The sequence below is a fragment of the Ambystoma mexicanum genome, chromosome 5q (assembly GCF_040938575.1).
Source record: "Ambystoma mexicanum isolate Mex_15411 chromosome 5q, UKY_AmexF1_1, whole genome shotgun sequence".
Lineage (NCBI taxonomy): Eukaryota > Metazoa > Chordata > Amphibia > Caudata > Ambystomatidae > Ambystoma > Ambystoma mexicanum.
Window position 1 is genome coordinate 810,534,054 of NC_090933.1, and position 13,439 is coordinate 810,547,492.

General features: G+C 50.0%; 1 protein-coding gene across 4 annotated transcripts in view; it reads left to right on the top strand.

Moving 5' to 3' along the window:
• Positions 1–13,439, top strand: part of LOC138497684 (carbonic anhydrase 2-like) — a 260,205-nt gene that overhangs the window by 57,240 nt on the left and 189,526 nt on the right. The gene's annotated exons all lie outside the window — the stretch shown is intronic.

The window sequence follows — 13,439 nt, forward strand, 5'->3', positions numbered from 1 at the left end:
TAGTCTTTGCATTAGCCTTATCACGGCCCTAGTGTGGTCTAGGGTGAAGATTTGCAGTGCTGCTGAGTGCCTAGCGTTACTTGTAGGCACCTGGCAGGTGATTAGCTTAATATATGGGAGTGTGGGTTTAAGTAAAATGCCCATAGCATTTAGCCCCTATTTCAGTGGGGCGAAGTGGAGCAGTTATTGTAGTCTGTGAGGTCTGCACAGGAAGCTGATGTCCTTACCGGCTGTGGGTCTCCTTGATAGCTTCAAAGGCACCTCATTGTTTGAGAGTACTGGATGCTGTACTGTATGCTGTTGGAGCACAGTGCAGCATCTTTATGGTGAACGTAACAAGGGACACTGTCATCATGTGAAAGTGGACTCTTGGGGTGATCTTTCCTCTCATCCCTTGACATTGACTCATCAAACTGTTGGACGTGGCTCCTCCTGAGTATCTGTCTCTGCTTATATACTAAGAGTGCCTAGCTTCCCTGGAGACTGTGGGGATCTTCATTTTGATCCAAAGGGTGGGGCGTGTTATCCTAAGAAATGCATGGGCAGAACAAAAGGTATCTCCTTAGGAGTGGTAATGCTACCCCACCGGACCTTAAGATCGACACACCACTATCACATCAAGAATTGGCAGAAATTGGCATGGGTAAGGGGAAAATCTCCTCCTTTTTTCCCCAAAAATCTTGGAGAAAATATTCTCGGGCCATTCAAACTGGGGCTATGATCTGTGATAACACCTTGGCGATAATAGCTAATATAAACACCGCGGACTGTGATATTTCCGTTCCTGTTTTATCCCAAATAGAAAATGATGTGAACACTTCTACCTTTGAAGCCTGTGTTAGCTTGGAGAAAGAAATCCAAGCAATTGAGAGGATAAGGGGTCATCTGAGTGTATCTCCGGGGCTATTTAGAACTCAAGAGGTATCGAATGAAGTAATTCCTGATGGTCTAGTTATGTGTTCCCCTCATGACATTTCTGCGACAAGGGTGCTTCTGCCATTCCAAGGTGATGATTCCAGTAATCAAGATTCGTTAGATTTGGGTACTAGCTCACTTGCTGCATGAAATATTGTGCTCAAGCCTTTATTCGTCTATATTACACAGTGGCCCATGAAGTAAGACTGAACTCAATAACATTAAATGAGATAAGGTCACTCCTTTTAAATGGCCCTTAGCTGCGTGGGTGTGACATCGAGGCCCAGGCGGTTAATATACCCATCCTTACAGCGACTGAGCCACCTAAATCTCGAAGCACAGTGATGAGTGGGAGTGGAACCATGGGAAATTTCCAATCTGACTGTGCAATAGTGAGTGATCAACCCTTAATTAATGGCTTTGCTTCGACAGTGTGTAATAAACAATGCAGAAAGGGTCACAGAAATTATTTTGTGTGCAAAGAAGGGATCATTGGAAAATAACTCTTTGTCACCACCGTGTTAAAATGTGGTGGTGATAGGTGATACGTTGAGATCAAGGACCACTGGGAAAAATACCAGTAGTGGTGCACTTGGGCAAGACATCCCCGTGCCAAGTCAATCTTCTCTTTCCTATTCCACTGGGCCTGGCACTAAACCCAAATAAAGCAAGAAGGTGCCCAGAAATCTGCCTGTGGTTTAGTGGGTCCTCGCTCGGGTATTGCAGCGATGGATCCTGTCATGGTAACATCATTGGAGTCATCAGAATGAGGAGACTGGTTGAACAACCAGATGTTTCCTGCTGACTTGGGAGTCCAACAGCAAAATCAAAGATTGGACCGTTTGATACTAAGCAAAGATACTCAGTGTAATGGTGGGTCTCTCCCATCTCAGTATCTACAGAATTGGTTGAATGTATACACAGCAATGGCCTGTAGTGTTGGGCTTTATAAAAGCAAAGGCCTGATTGTGATCTTTGAATCTCTGTTTGAGGAGGACTGGAACATCCCTCTTAATTGATGTAGATTATTGGCACTATTAATGACTATCCTCGAGCTAAGATCAATTTCATCACTCAATTTGAAGTTTGGCCATCTGTATTATCACGCTCACTTTGGGAAATGTTATGGAGGATTTTGACACCATTCTGCTCCAAGTGTCTTGGCTCAGGACCATCCCAGTCTGGAATGGTTACTCAATACATTCTACATTAGCCAAGAAAGGATTGAGAGGGCGGTCAATGGGAGGGTTGCTTACTGCAGTGAAAATTAGAAGCTTTTGTTCTATTGAAACATTACCTATAAAGTCTGATGTTATTCTTGTAGGATTCGAGGGAAATTGATTGTGAAGCTGCTGTTTTGATAATTAATATTTACTTTAATCCCTTGACTACAGATTTGGACACAGTACTAGATGACATTGAGAATGCATTAATATCCTGGCTATCGATTAATCCAGAGGGTTTTATGATTCTGCTAGGAGATTTTAAACGTAAATGTGTGGTAATGGATGATGGATGGGATGGCACTGATACCACGAGAAGTGTTGTTTTGGTTACTTCTGTTTCGGGTAGAGATAATTGTGGTATGATTTGGTCTGCATTTCTCTCCCGGTGGGCTTTTCTTCAATCTGATGTACTCTCCGAGGGTGCTAGGCTGGAGGTTCCTACCTGGTAAAACACCTTCTGTTCCTCTACAATTGACTACATCTTTTAAAATAATTTTAGAGTAAAAGAGATGGGTCTTTTGAAGGTAGTAGAAACTAGCGCCATTGACCATGCAATGTTGCAGGTAGCACTGAGCCAGAGTTGCCCACAGGAACTTTCTGAGCATATGACTGGTGGGTCTTTGATGGTCTCAGGCCAAGGGAATAAAGTGGCTCAATACAGCATAAATTCAAAACAGGGTATAACTTGGGAGGAGAAGGAGAAAGAAATAAAAGAGGGTAGCACAACAGTATAGAAATTGGTGTAGAATACATCAGCGCCAAAAATACTTTATTAATAATCAGGATATGTTAAGTAAAATTGGGAGCCAGGATACCCGTGCTATTTGGTGGATGATAAATAATAAAAGCAACAACCAGTCCCTGGCTCAATTCTCTGGAGTGTCGGAGGACGTGTGGGTAAACTACTTTATGAATAAGTATGAGGCAAAGAGCAATTTTGGGAATGCCCTGAGTGCGATCATTACTATTGTGTCACACCGTACCCCTTTTTTGTTCGACTTGATAAACAAATTAAATTACCCAAGAGTGTCAGGTCCAGACGGGGTAACAAAGAATACGGTGAAGAATAACCCGGTACTCTGGACTCATATATCATTTGTTTTCCCATATACTGAGAGATTTGCAGGCCGATACATGTAATTCCTCACAAAAGTGTTGCACGCGGCTGGCGCACAGCGTGCCCGTGCAAATGTCTGCGCCAGCCGCGTGCGATAAAATCAATTTCCGTGCACAGCGTATTCATGGATTCTCGCCTCCAAAAGCAGACGTGGCGCAGAGTGGCGCAGCGACCCTGCAGCAGCGCCAGTTACGCCCCCAAGAACGCCCTCGCGCAAGGAAAAGCCATCAAGATCGCCAAACCATCGCAAAGGGCTGCGCCAACCCTGTACCAGTTTACCGGACTGGCAAACAGCAAACGCAAAGCAGGGAACGCGTATTACGAGAAGTTTCACACGCGATCTGTCCTGGGGGAGCATGTCCGTGTATATCAGGGGTGCGCGAGAAGTCCAATGCGCGAATGGCCTGGGTGCGTTTATTTCAGGGGTGCGCGAGAAGTCCCACACGCAAATGGCCTGGGCGCGTGTATTTCAGGGGTGCGCGAGAAGTTCCACAAGCGAATGGCCTGTGCGCGTGTATTTCAGGGGTGCGCGAGAAGTTCCACACGCGATTGGCCTGGGCGCGTGTAGTTCAGAGGTGCGCGAGAAGTTCCACACGCGATCGGGCCTGGGTGAGCGTGTGCGTGTATTTCAGGGGTGCGTGAGAAGTTCCACACGCGAATGGCCTGTGCGCATGTATTTCAGGGGTGCGTGAGAAGTTCCACACGCAATTGGCCTGGGTGCGTGTAGTTCAGAGGTGCGCGAGAAGTTCCACACGCGATCGGGCCTGGGGGAGCGTGTGCGTGTATTTCAGGGGTGCGCGAGAAGTTCCACACGCAAATGGCCTGTGCTCATGTATTTCAGGGGTGCGCGAGAAGTTCAACACGCGATTGGCCTGGGCGCGTGTAGTTCAGAGGTGCGCGAGAAGTTTCACACGCGATCGTGCCTGGGGAAGCGGGGTACATGTATTTGAGGGGTGCGTGAGAAGTTCCACAGGCGATTGGGCTGGGTGCGGGTATTCCAGGGGTGCGCGGGAAGTTTTACACGCTCGCCTACAACACGTATTCATGGAATCGAACGAGGCCAATCCGGAAACACGTACGCCAGCAGGAAGTAGGCGTACGTCCACCCGCACAGCATAAAAGTGCACGCAAACAACAAACAAGCTCAGACGCCAGGATGAACATACCGTTCCTAGCAGCAGTGGCCGTGGGATACCGCAGGACGAGGAGGAGGATAGTCCGGGCCAGAATTTTTACACCCAGAACCAGCCTTTTTAGGATGCCTGATGACCATGTGTATGGGAGGTACAGGTTTCCACCTCACATAATACTCGACCTGGTCAGTGAGTGGGAGGATGACCTCACATCAACCATCCTGTGCTCCCAAGCACTCAGCCCCCTGGAGAAGGTCCTCAATGTACTGCACTTCCTGGCCACTGGATCATTTCAGCGGACAAGTGCCATAGTGGGGGGGTGTCACAGGCCACGCAGTCACGCTGCCTACACCAGGTCTTGGCCATCATCACTGCACGCCCATCAGTCCGCAGGCACATATACCTGCCCAGAACACCTGCAGAAAGGCAGGCTGTCGGCCAGGATTTCTACAGGGTGGCACAATTCCCCAAAGTGCTAGGTGCCATTGATTGCACCCATGTGGCTCTACGTCCCCCCAGGGCAACTGAGCACATCTATAGAAACCGCAAGCACTGGCATTCCATCAACGCGCAGGTAGTATGTGATGCCAAGGGAATCATCACCTCAGTATACGCCAACTATCCAGGCTCCACCCACGACAGTTTCATCTACAGAATGTCTACCCTAAATCGGGACATAGAAGCTGGGCGGCATGGCGATACATGGCTGCTCGGTGAGTATAAATGCCACTGCGCATGCATGCATGTCAGATACTGAGTAATGTCACAACCCCACTAATGATACCCATCACCACCTCCCCAGGGGACAGTGCCTACCCTCTCAGCACCCACATGATGACGCCAATTCGGAACCCCACCACGCCACCCCAGGTAAGATACAACACAGCCCAAATTGCAACCCGGGGCATCGTGGAGCGCACATTCGGAGTGCTCAAGTCACGCTTCCGCTCCCTTGACCGTTCTGGCGGGCAGCTGTTATACGCTCCCCCAGTAGTGTGCAGGATCATAGTGGCAGCATGTGTCCTGCACAACGTTCCAACATGCCGGGGCCTGGCCGTGGACATGGTGGTGCCCCCACATCCCCAACCACATGTATGCCCACTGCGCATGGGAGGGGAAAGGGCACCGGGTGAGGCAGCCCGTATGCAGCTCGTGGCTAATTACTTCACATAAAATCACACCCCTGTGGAGTGCACACAGCCCTGGCACATACCAGCTGACAATCAATGATGATTGTAACTGACAATTATGATGTGCCAATGGACAGTCAACTGTCACAACCATATCAGCCTGAGATTGTACATCTGGAAGTGTTCCATTGTGTGCTTCCCTACCTACACAAACACCACCAATGCAGTGTTCAAAAGACACACTTCTATGCTGCTAAAATCATTACCCCCTTGCAAGACACAACATGACAACAGTGCCATGTCACCCAACCCCTCCCCAGCACCGCCACCCAACACACCATTGCATGACATGCCATGTGAGAGCAAACAAAGTCATCCCCCAAACATGACACGTGTGACAAAGTACAGTGACCCCAATGGAAACTGGCCACACACAATATGCCCACATAAATGTAGAAACAACAACAAACATGACCAAATACTTAACACAATACAATCGACATAGCATAAACATGACAGTACTAAGCAAAGGATACGTAGTCTTACAACATGAGAATGCCAGCACATCCACCACCTCCAACTGTACAGTGTTGTTGCCACGCACATCTGGAAGTCCACTGCTCACAACATGAGCTCCATCTCCAAAGTGGACGGCCTTGTGAAGACATGAGGAATGAACCTGCAATTTAGGAGGGAGACATGGATGCACAAGCACACATCAATACACCATGCAGTGCACAATACAACAACAATATGCACTAGGAATGTATACACAGCATTGACTACAGACTGCCCACACATGTCGTGGGAGTCCAACGTCACTGTGTAAGTCACTGTCACTTGGGCACACCCTTTGCAAGCCCATGGAAACGGGAAGCAGGAGGGGTGTGTGTCTCACGAACCCAAGCATCTAACCCAAACTCAGGAAAAGCTTGCATGTGCCCAGCCGGAATACAGTGGATGCCCACGGGAGCCACACAAGGCAACACACTGCAACAAAAAATCAAAAATCAGAAATCAAAAATGGCCATGTGTGGGCCAGGGGGTGTGGGGGAAGCCACCCAGGAGGTCCGAGGACAGGGTGCCCACCAACAGCCACCTGCGTGAATGTTGGGAAAAAAAAACACCTCCATGGGCTCATGGCCTGCACGGCTACTAAATTGTGGGAGATCCACTGCTGGATTCGCTCTCCTCAACCTCTGCTGCTGCTGCTGCTGCCACAGGAGGTGGTGGTGCTATGGGAGGCAGCCCACGCAAAGCCCTAGTTTGGTCCTCCATGGCAGCAAGCATGCGGGCGTGGAAGTCCTTGTTCTGGAGGGATATGGTGCGGAGATCCCCATGCAACACCCGACATGTTGCCCGGACCTCCGCCCGTGTTGCCCGGGCCTCCGCCCGAGTTGCCTGCATCTCTGCTGAGAGCGTACGGGTGACGCGCTCTAGCAGCTGTTCCGTCCTGCTGACAGTGGAAGCATCAAGGTCCACAAGAGTCTGCCTGAGGTGCCGGACCTCTCCCCTCAGGGCTTCCCTCTGTCCCTGGGCATCTATAGAAATTGATTCCCTCAGATTGTCCAGGGCCGCCTGTCTTTCCCTGTTGGACGCCAACATGTCCTCCCTGACTGATTGGCAAATGGAGTCTGTTGCCTGCTGTAGTAGCTCCATCTGCCTTTCTGGGGGGACAATGGAAGTGGCCACCCTCTCCATGGCTTGAGCAATCATTTCTGATGATGCTGCCTGTTGGTTGGCCATACCGTAAATGGATTGCTCCCATGCGGTATTGCCCGGTGGCGGACGGCCACCGCGTTGGCAGGCACCACACCTGTCTGGGGCAAGGCGAACTGCGCCTTGCTGTGTCGGCACTGCCTGAGGCTGCAGGACTGCATTTCCCCTCTGAACTGCTGGCCCAGAAACAGGATCAGATGTTGCGGAGTGTGGCACACCTACCAACACTGACATCCCCATAGTGGGCTCTACCCCTGGTGCAGGTGGGTCGGACAGAACAGTATCCCTTCCATGAACACATACCTGCGAATCCACATAGATCTCATCCGAATCAACACCTGAAAAGAGTTCTGGGGAGGTGCAGCCAGGGACACCCCTGGACAGTATGGCCTGCAGCAAGAGAGGGTTCTCCCCCACCACCAAACCACGTCCCCCACTGGTGCCTGGTCGTGCTTCAGATCCCTCCTGGGCCTGCACCATCTCCTCTCCCTCAACAGCACCAGGTGCGTCATCCTCTGCAAAAACATGAAAGACAAATAATGGAAACAGGCATTAGCACCATGGCACGCTATTAGGCCAGACAAGCTACAGTACCAGTACTTGATTTACACATGTCCCACATGACTATAACCCTCCCATGCATGCACTGTCCATGAGTTGGAAGGGGAGGAAAATGTCAGACACTGATGACACCAAGATGGGAGAGGAACACATCAGCTGCATGCTGGCTAGCAGTGCCATCACACATTGGCCTGTGAGTCGCATGTCCAATACACATACATGAAACATGCCATCACACATATATGTGACAATAGGTCAGAGTGATGCGCAGTAGAACCAGGTGAATTTCTACAATCAGCCTGAATGAACACAGCTAAATACGGAACAATGTTGTAGGAAGATGCCACTTCAAGGGCAACTGGCGCGATGTAGTGCAAAACGCCTACTGTGGGCAGAAGGGATACTGTAATACCCAAATCCCGGGGCGCCAAATGCATTGGATGAAGCACATGGGTGGCCCAAAACACTGGCACTCAACCAGAACCCCTCCCACAAACAACATACACAAGGATCACACACACATGCATGTGCACTCACCGGACAATGCCTCGTAATCTGGCAGTTCTCCCACACCTTGGATCTGCTCCTCTGTGGCGTAGGTCCCAGCAACATGCTCATGTAGAGTGAGTTCAATGTCCTCTTGTGGAGACCCACCTCCAGTCACCAGAGTTGTGGCATGACTTGAGGCCAGCTTTTTCTTTGCCCTACGCTTAAGGTCGTTCCAGCGCTTGTAGCACTCAACAGCTGTGCGCCTCATAAACCCAAGGGCACTTATGCTGTCCGCAATGGACTGCCAGTGTGCCTGATGTCGAGCAGGTGTAATCCTACACCCTGAAGTGACCAACATTTCGGCTTCATGTTCGGACACATACTGCACAAGTGCATCCAGTTCGGCATCATTGAAGCTAGGCTTCCTTGGCGTGCCGGACCGTGTAGTCGTGTCGGGGTCATCAGCCTGTACTGAACGAGCACTCTTCCTCTTTCTTTTTGTGGGTGGTGGGGATCCGGAGTGCCCTACGCCGCTCTGGACACTAGAGGCAGGAGCACCGGTGGACTGTGTAGTAGTGGCACACTGCGCTGGCACACTGACCACATGACTTTCTGCAGGCATTAGCTGAAGTGTGATGATGGCAGGGGGAACCTCAGTCTGATGTACTGGGACCAACACTGTCCTGGCTGGGAGAGTCAGAGTTGGGGTGGACGGAGCTGCAGATACCCCTGCAGCCTCCCCACCCCGCCTACTTGGGGTAGCAGATGACATGGCTGCCCCTGTACCACGCGGCCTGGTGATGCTGGCTTGCGCCGCCACCCGTGGCCTAGACTTGGCGACCTGGAAGTCAGCCTGGGAGTCACCCTGTGCTAGGTCAGGTGCCACAACGGGCCGGTCCAACAAGGGCTGAGCAGGGATGGTGTCAGCCACGTTTCCCTCAACCATGGGGGGGGGATGTGTGTCCCTGACTGGGGGAGTCTGAAAATCCTGGCCACGTCCCCTACCGCACCCACCACGCCCACCTCTTGAGGCTCAGCCACCTTTGCCACCCTTACCACTTACCACTTGCTCACCTCCCAGCCATGGCACTGATGGAGTTGTGCGTATGGGAGTTGCAGTGGACAATTGTCCTGGGCAATTGGGGGTCAAAGCGGTAGGGTACTAGATGGAATTCATACCCAAGTGCTCTAGCAAGGCTGTATGGAACCCCTCGGGAAAGATGACGGGTCACACAACGCACCGGCACCCCTAAAACAGAAAATAACGTGCATGCGACCCCTCGTAGACCACGTGCGTGGGAAAAGGAACCTGCACTACGCTGTGGCACCCAGAAACACAAAAATGAACGTATGCGTGTCACACGCAGCCTACAATGACCTCTGAAGGGGTACGCTACACATGGGGCTAGCACAGTTGGTAAATACGTGCGCGACTCACCGTCTGCCTGGGAAAAGAGCGTGAAAAATACACGCGTGTGCGCGTTGGCAACACCTCCGCCAAAAGAAGATTTGTACACTGTCTGAGGAGACAGGACAAAAGGAGAAGTCAACGCTGTTTGAGGAAACAGGTCGAAGAGAAAATCAGAAAAATACTGACAGAGGTAACAGGGAGTACAAACTAGAAATGCTGTGAAGTAAATCGCGTGTGAACCGAGAAGAAGTACAGATTTCACCCACTCGCTCTCCACGGGAAGCATGTACAAGGAAATGACGTACTACACGTACCTTTTAAACCGCACCACACGTCCAACGTCACTTCCCCGTATACGCACTGAGGCACTATCCTCCAATTACGTGGGCTGACACTCGGACGGGCAGTTTTCTTGTAACATTCCCCCAGGTACAGGGACACGCCCGCGCGTGTCACGTAACAGACGAGCCTGCGCTGTCAGGGCCTTTGGTCCAATGGAATCGCGTACACAGGCCAATCGCATGTGGAACTTCTCGCGCACCCCTGAAATACACGCGCCCAGGCCAATCGTGTGTGGAACTTCTCGCGCACCCCTGAAATACACGCGCCCAGGCCAATCGCGTGTGGAACTTCTCGCGCACACCTGGAATACACGCGGCCAGGCCAATCGCGTGTGGAACTTCTGGAGCACCCCTGAAATACACGCGCCCAAGCCAATCGCGTGTGGAACTTCTCGCGCACCCCTGAAATACACGCGCCCAGGCCAATCGCGTGTGGAACTTCTCGCGCACCTCTGAAATACACCCGCCCAGGCCAATCGCGTGTGGAACTTCTCACGCACCCCTGAAATACACGCGCCCAGGCCAATCGCATGTGGAACTTCTCGCGCACCCCTGAAATACACGCGCCCAGGCCAATCGCGTGTGGAACTTCTCGCGCACCCCTGAAATACACGCGCCCAGGCCAATTGCGTGTGGAACTTCTCGCGCACACCTGGAATACACGCGGCCAGGTCAATCACGTGTGGAACTTCTCGCGCACCTCTGAAGTACACGCACACGCTCCCCCAGGCCCGATCGCGTGTGGGACTTCTCGCACACCTCTGAGATACAGGCACACGCTGCCCCAGGCCCGATCGCGTGTGGAACTTCTCGCGCGTGTAGGACTTTGGCGTACATTTTTTTCCTGCGCAGGGACGCTACCGCCTGCTTTCGTGTGGCGGACATGTATGGGCCTGTGCGCGTCTTTGGCCGTGCGCTGTTTTTCCCTATTCGATTCCATGAATACGTGTTTTAGGCGAGCGTGTGGGCGTTCTGCGCACTTGCCTCCTGTATTTCCCCTGTGACGCCCTCATTTTCACGAGTTGTTCCCCATTCTGCATTTAACGTCCCGTGTTACGCCTACTTTTGTTATGTGCGCCGCGCTATGTGCGAATTCGCTGTGGCCTTATCACACGGCGTTCGGTGACCTGTGCGCCAGCGTGCGACAGCGTGCGCCGCGCACTTTTTCAGCGCACATCCCACATTTTGCGCGTGCACGGACTTCCATGAATAGATGTGCGATGTTTTCTGTGCGATAATCGCACTTGCACTGCGATAATCGCACTTGCACTGCGATAATCGCACTTGCACTGCGATTTTTGCTATTTCACTGTGAATCGCACGTTTCCGCACGCGTGCGCCGTTTTTTCGGCGCACGTTGATTCCATGAATCGGCCTGTTGGTCTGCCCGATTTCATGGACCTCCTCAATTCTCATTCCAATATTTAAAAATGGCAAGAGAGATGATCCCGCTAGCTATCGACCCATTTCCCTGCCAAATACAACGTCAAATATCTTTGCTATAGCGTTGCTTAAGGAATTGACAGTGTGGGTGGATGGGCCTAACCTTCTTAGCCCTCTTCAAACTGGCTTTAGGAGAGATATTGGTATGCTTGTGAGCAGATTAACCCTGACTGCTTGTTTATCTTAAATCGGGCCCCCTTTAGGCCGCTCACTTTTCGTGGCCACAAATGATCTTTCCTCAGTGTTTCATATTGTGGATATCTCTATGTTATGGTCCAAACTTTCTGTTTGGGGGTAGATCCTTTTCCACTTCGTCTGATTCAACTGGTGTACTCTAATAACTCCACTAAGTTTAGAATTAATACGTTGGGTGATCTGTCAAGAAGCATTTATCTGAAAAGGGTAGTTCACCAAGGGTGTGCGTTAGCCCCAACCCTATTTCATCTATACCTAGCTGATCTTTGGGCTAAAAGTAGGGAATGTGGTGGTTATGTTCCGATGTGGCTGGGTCTGAGAGTAAGCTGCATAGCTTAGGCTGACGATCTGACCCTATTGGACTACACACATGCGGGATTACAGCAACTGCTTGTTGGGGTAGAAAAATATATGCATGCGAATCATCTGCAGATAAATCATTTGAAATCTTATGTAATCCTTCGTACCACCCGTAGGAAAATCGCTAAGTTTACATGGAAATTAAATAATACCCCAGTTCAGAGTGTTAATTGAATTTGTTATTTAGGCTTTGCAATGTCGGTAAAGAAGCATAGAGAACATATCACTTTATGAATGGAGGAAGAAATTCGTTCTTGTACTTGTGGAGGTTATAAAGTCCAAATTGTGTGCACATTCTCTGATACCACTCATTAAGTTCTACAGAGCCAAGGTGACACTGATTATTTTGTATGGCTGTGAGCTGCTGAATATTGGCAACAGGAAATTATTTGATGTTCTGGAGGCAAACATTCTGAAGCATGCTCGGGGGCTCCCGATCTCAGTTCCAATTAGTGTGATCAGGTTGGAACTGGGATTATCCTCCTGGTGGTCACAGTAAATCAGGATGAGTCTTTCTCTATTGAGTCACCTAGAGCATGCAAGTAACTCCTCACTTGGGTTTTACCTAAGGGCGTTGTTGGCAAGAGAATCTAATCCCCACTTAAGGAAAATTAAGAATCGATGCAACACCATGCAGGAGATCGTGGTTTTGAATTGTTTAGAGCCTGATGGTGTGTTGAAGAACAAAATCAAAAACTGGGATAGAGTGACGGATTTGCAAGATTTGTGGAAATTGAAGCTATATTCTGTAGGAGTGTCTTATTATACACTGACTACTGATTTAAGAACATATCTAGTAAAGTTTCCATCAGCAACATTTCACTGATGGTATCTTTAGTTTACAAGGCCTACCTACCTTGGAGTTTGTTGGCCCTAGGTTGGGTATTCGTTAGTGAAATGCAAAGCTGTAGAGTGTGGGGCCTGGTGTCTGTGGAGACATTATTTTATCGTGTTATGTGTTGTCCTTTTTTTCTCTATCGGAGAGCGCAAAGCCTTGCTGCACCCTACTCAGCTTTGTGAAATGACTGGAAAGCGATTGTTGAAGCCACGCAAAGCACCAGCATGAATACATACAGTGAGACATACACCATTGCTCCCTTTCCAAAAATGATTGTCCTCTCGGACTGCTGAAGTAGTAGGTTCCTCTGCATAGTCAGTTTGTTCATTGTATTGTACATTCATGAACAAGACATATGATAACCTCATACATATGCAAATAGTGTGCATAAACAAACAGTCACGTGCCAGATAGAACCTGTCTAATTTTGCCAAAAGCTCAGAGGTTTCATGCACACTTACTGAACCTTTCAGCACTGCTGACTTTACAGGGATTGGATAAAGTTCATGACGAATGATGGGTCGGTCATTGTATTTCTTTTAAAAAATCTTCATTGAAATC